General features: G+C 37.0%; 1 protein-coding gene across 1 annotated transcript in view; it reads left to right on the top strand.

Annotated features, from left to right (window-relative positions):
- Window positions 1-202: 202 nt before the first annotated feature.
- Window positions 203-6,000, top strand: part of LOC129574059 (protein sax-3) — a 170,419-nt gene continuing 164,621 nt past the window's right edge. The window contains exon 1 of the mRNA XM_055455417.1: window positions 203-804. The gene's annotated coding sequence lies outside the window, so the exon portion shown is untranslated. The remainder of the gene's footprint in view (window positions 805-6,000) is intronic.

Raw genomic sequence — 6,000 nt, 5'->3', positions numbered from 1 at the left:
GTTGCCTGCCGCTAATGTTGCTGCTGGTAGTCTGTTCTCCGTTTGTGTGTGAGTGTGAGTGTACTCTCGCAGAGCGGCTGCACTGTTCTCCGTCGTCTGCATTTGTTGTTGTTGTTGTAATCGTTGGTAAGCGGCTCCTTACTCTTGCTTCGATGACAATGCTCGGGTATCGATGTTTACAAGAACATTACTTCACTTCAGTATGCTATGGAATGACAAGCGAGTCGCGCGCGGTTTATTCTATTCAGACGCATCATCCGAATTTATCGACTAACGATTCTTCGCTTACTAACGAAACACGTAAACAATACGAATTTGTTCTTTGGGGATTTTAAAAACCGATCGTGTTTATTCAAAATAGATATGGTTTTGAAAAGAAGTGAATATACTATATCGTATTAACCATCTAAAAATTACGAATTGAACAATATAAAAGAGAAAAAAAATGAATTCTTGTGATTTTTTTTTCTGTTGATGTTGAAAGATTTTTTGACGTTGTTATTCTGAACACAGAAACAGTGATCAACAAACAGTGTGTTTTTGATACGATTTTTTATGAATTGTGTTTCATGTCGTGAACTATTCAATGATTCAGTGCAAAATCAATTTGAATCAAATTGAAGAAGCGAAATTAGTTGAAATTCAAAAAAGATCTGAGTGTGTATGATAAAGGAGAGAACCGATTGTTTTAGATCAATAAAAGCGTGAACACAACTGAAAATCAATTGAAACGAATGCTCATTTTTGGTAACCAGAATATTTCAGCGATTTTGTGGAATATTTCAAAGACTGTTCAAACACAAAGTATGTGTCCCATTAATTTGTTTAATTTTAAGTGTTAATATTTAATGAAGACTGAAGTATCGAATGGCGATCGCATTTTGAGTATTCAAATGAAAGATACACGGCGCGCGTGTTCATCAGCCAACATCATGAAAACTAATTAGTTGTTAAGCAAAGCGAACAACAAAAGAAATACAGAAAAGCAATGAATTTTGCTTTAGAGAAATGATTAGCTGAGCCTGTATTAACCCTTGATCACATGTTTAATGTTTCAAAATGTGTTGTTGTCATCGTCTTGTGCATGTCACGCGAAAATCATTTCGTCGAGATGTTTGCTGTTCATTAAATCGAAATCATTCGTTTTATGAAGTGGATATATCAGATGAGATTCTTATGAAATTTCGATTTCACATTCAGAAGAGCTCAATTCCAAAATACAGTTCAAATCCAAGTTTGTTACAGTTCAATGTGCTGGAGTATTCAGTTAAAAAAAGGATTGTTCTACAATTTTGCTAATGTAACGTGAAATATGTAAACAAAATCATACGCATTTCATCTCGTAATCGTTCCATCTCATTTCTAATTCAGTACACATTGTGTGTCATGTACACACCATCGGTGTATGTGTATGTGCATGTGTGTGTGTGGTTTTCATTCGGAAAATTATTTAATAATAAAGCTTCCCCCCAAAAAATTACGAAAACAAAATGTGCGCACTGAGTTGAAAGAGAGGAAGAAAAAGAAGAGATAGCGGTACACGATCCGGAAAATATGTATGTGAAGCGGATTCAGCCACTTAGTAGTGATGGCAAACGATGCAGCCACATTCCCAAAGTTGCATATAGTTTGTGATTGGTGGTAATGAGCTCACACACCTCAAAAGTTAAATCGTCCGGTTGATGATGTTTTGGCTGCTATTCCTGGTACAAAATGTGTATGTTTGGACTGGTTGGCTCACATTTGATAACGACAAATGTGATGTGTACGTGTAGACGAGTGGAGACACAATGCGTTGTCGGATATGAATGAAAATGAATATTTCATGTTTATTATGTCCCACCGAGAGATAAAACAACATTACCTTAATTAAGGAAAATGTTCGCGCACAAACACACCACACACACAACCATCGACATGAGGTCGAAGACTCTCGCTTTGCAATTCGTTTAGCTTTTGGTGTTTTGTCCATAGCAGCGTTTGTGAACACGACAAACACAAGGCGATGGCATAATGCAAGGCAACAAATGGGAAATTCAAAATGCCATAATTGTATGTTTCAGTGCCTGTCGTCGTCATTGTCATAGTCATCGTTTGAAAAACATCGCATTCGTTTCTGACATTGACGCGTTTGTAGCTTGTTTCCTCACTCACTCGAATGGCACGAGTTTTATGAAAGTTTCGGTTTCCATTCCGTAGATATGACAGGCATTTCTTGAAGACGACAACCAGCAAGGAGTAGCAATGGCAGCAGCAGCTGAGCAAATAGTCAACTTCGAATTGAAACAAGGAGAAGGCGGTTTGCCTGTTGTCACTGTCAACTCAGTGTACGTGAAAGCGATTTGGGTAAAATGTTTCAACCAACAAGCGAATGAATATGAAAAGTGCAAATAAATCTCAAAATTGATGAAGATATAAAAAGAACCGGGAAAATGACGAAAAACATAGCGACAAAAGAGGGCGAGAGACAGAAAGAAGAAGAAAAGCGTTCTGTGGTAACATTGCAAATGACGTTAAGAGTTTTCCGCACATTATATTCGCCTAATTGTTGATGTGAGCCTGTCATCACGGCAAAATACGCCTAATTCTATGTCGAAAGCAATACAAGACTTGCAAATCACAAAATGACTTCATTGAAGAGCTACTATATTCATCCAGTTGTTGGGATTCACTTGCTCGCTTCTGAAGCTGCACGCCCAGCCATTGCAGCCCAATTAAAAGAAAAAATCTTGGCCAAAATTCACATGAATCACGAATTTTATGCTTGAATCAATTTTTTGCCCGCATTTTTGCGCACCACTTCATTCTCGTTGCCACAGCTAAAATTACTTGAAAACTCTCGGTAATTTTGCTTAATTTAACATCTTTATTTCAGCCATGTTTTAGTAATTTTAATCCAGATGTGTATATGTGCGCGCGCGCCAGAGTCAGACGCATAAAGAGTAAGCAACAGTAGCATGGGTGCTGTTCTTGGTATTCGCGACACAGTTTGAAGTCATTTAAATAAAATTACATTAATGTCGGGAGCATTATCATCATTTCGATTTTTAGCACTGCACGATTCTCTATCGCTGCTGCTGCTGCCGCTGCCATTACCGCCGTCGCTACTAGCATTTTGAATCTCATGAAAATATGCATTCATTCTACTTCTAGTGACTTCATTTCGTTCCGAATTTGAACTTATTTCTCTTTCTCTCTTCCATTATTTGCTACATTCTTTCGATCCAATAAATACGGGATTCACTCCAAATTGGCCAGTGGTTGTTTCAGGCGTTGCGCATATTATTTTCAAAATACATTTTATTTTTTGTTCCTCCTATTTTTGTTGCTCTTGATTCGTTTTTTAAGTGATTTTTGTCAACGTCACGACGACAGAGTTAATTCAGGGAGTTTTTGTTATGAGTCAAAAGTCGCTTCATATACTTGCCTCTAATTAAATAAGTAAAAGACAGACGAATCCAAATCATTTGCACGCATAAAATAAAACCAAACAAATACAGAAATCGCCACGAATTACATAAACTATGGTTTCCGTTCGATGTTTTCTTGGCCCATTATTATCGTTTTATTGAGAAATCAAGGAATAGAAACAAAACTTTTGTCGGAGATAATATAAACAGTATAAATAATAAAACATCTCAATGGATGAACGATTATTATTGGTGTGGCGGCTGTACTATGTTCCATCGATGAAACGCGGACAGTAGTAATCATTGGAAGAATCAAGTTGACAAGACAAGACGAGGCAAAGATAGAATAGAAAACTAATAAAATCCACGAAAAGAGACGATTTGGAAAAGTTTTGCGTTGTGTGAGTAAGTGAGTTTGCCGCCGCTACTGCTGCTACTGCTACTTGGCGACACATGTTCCCCGATGGATTTACTATATACACCACTAACCGGATAAATCCAATGCAACGTTCATTACTTCGGCTATAATTTATGAAACTCGCTGCTTGAATCCAATTCGATGTGATTTTATTGTTCTGTGCGCAGACCAAATGCAAAAAGTAATATTGACTCAGAACCATTTGCATAAAAATGTCTGTGTTTATTTCAATGTTTGAGCACACACATGCCTGCGGCAAATCGCGAGCGTGCAAAGTTGAAAAAAAAAGAAAAAAAAGAAACAATTGCAGCTTTCTTAGTTATTCGAACGCGCGCGAACAAGATTGAGACATAAGGGACACAAATGCGTTAGATAATATTTGAGTTTTTACTGATGAACTCACACACACAATTTGATTCTCTATTTTTTTCTGTCACATTTTCTGTTTTGCGTTTTTTTTTATTTCGCCTTTGTTGTTCCGGCGCACAAGTGATTATTTTGTTCGAAAGCAAAATATATACACGAAAAATGAAATGAAAAAAGTGGGCAAATGCAAGCTGCTGCCAGCAAATCAAACTGAAATATTCTTCTTTAAATAGAAAATTTATGAAGAAAAACAGTCAGCATTTCTTTATTTTTTCTCTTCTCGAAAAGATAACTGCAAAATAGAAAGCCAGCGGTGTCACCTCAAATTGCAAAACGACAAACATTCGTCGAATGAAAAAGAAAAAGAAGTAACAAAAACGCACATTGAACGGTACACATCAAACTAAACAAAATCCAAACAATATTTTTATGATCCATCCGCTGCTGCGCGTTTACTTAGTCCACAAGCCATGTATATTTGTTTATCGTATTTCGATTATTCCGTATACCATAACATTTTTTGTATGCGATTTGTTTTGTGTCTTTGGGTGCGCTCGCCAATCGCGTTTTGTCTTCGCATCTGGTTAGATTTTTATGTTTAGCTTATGATTTGTTTGCATCGCACACGAATCGTCATTTAGCTTCGGTGATTGTCGGCATTTTTATGTCATATTATGCTTCCTTTTTGTATTTGCATTATGTCGCTAGTGCATTCGCTGTGCTCATCTCTCCGATAAACAAATACCATATTTATGCAGAGTAAATAGAGTCTTTGAATATTGCATATTGCTTTGCCATTTGCGTTTTACTTCACCTTCTTCTTTTGATTGGAGTGTGGTTTTGATGTGGTGGTTCGGAGCAGAGCAAGTTCTCAGAAGAATAACAATAAAATATTGTTAATTTACTTGTTCATTTTTGTATAAATACTCTTGTTGGGTGTATTCGATCTTCAGTGCTGAGGATTTGAACAGACAAACAAATAGACACTTACTGTGTTTTACCGTTCCACAACATTTGCATCGCAGTGCGGAGACACATTCATACACACGCACAGAAATTAGCCAGTTTTATGATGGTTTCGCACGTGAGTGCGCCTGACACATCAATCATGCATTGCAAACGGGCTGGGGAAATTGCTAGGTTTTCATTGTTTGGACAAACACTGAATTGAACCTGGTGTGTGATTGCAGAAGACGCAACTGCACCGAAACATCATTGAATCTAATTTCATGAATTGGAAACGATCTGCTCTTGAGCTATTTACGTATTGCCAATAAAAATGGGAATATGTGTGCGCGCTCACTTTGAACTAACGATCCAACCACAACAATAACAGCAATAATTTGAAATATAAACGGCAAATGACATAAAAACGCAAAGACAATAAACAGATTTCACAGTTTACAGTTAAAATACAAAGAAAATACCGAAAATGCGTGTGAAATTCCCTTAATCAAACATTCGGTGCGTGCGCTAGTGTTAAAGTTTCGGCAAGACGCGATAGACTGAGAAGAAAAAAGTGTGAAAATCATTGTGAAGGCGTAGCAAACGGTATATTGCTATGTGTGTATAAGTTGCGGTTCGCATCTGTTCGCGTTGATTAATGAATTTTCTTGGGATTGACGATTTCCCCGAAACGTCAAACAATTTTGGTTAAACCGAAACGTTAGCCGAAGAAAAATAGAATCAATACGACTTTCAATGGAAATGTGGGAAATTCCATATATTTACGAGTACAAGCGTACATACATATTAGGAAATAGGTTCAGATAATCGGCAATTTATGAGTTCAATTTTTATGCCTAT

Source organism: Sitodiplosis mosellana, unplaced genomic scaffold, assembly GCF_009176505.1.
Source record: "Sitodiplosis mosellana isolate CC-2019 unplaced genomic scaffold, AAFC_SMos_1.0 Smas_scaffold_6150, whole genome shotgun sequence".
Taxonomy (NCBI): Eukaryota; Metazoa; Arthropoda; class Insecta; order Diptera; family Cecidomyiidae; genus Sitodiplosis; species Sitodiplosis mosellana.
Note: the sequence above shows the minus strand (reverse complement) of the source record. Positions and strands in the feature narration are given on the sequence as shown.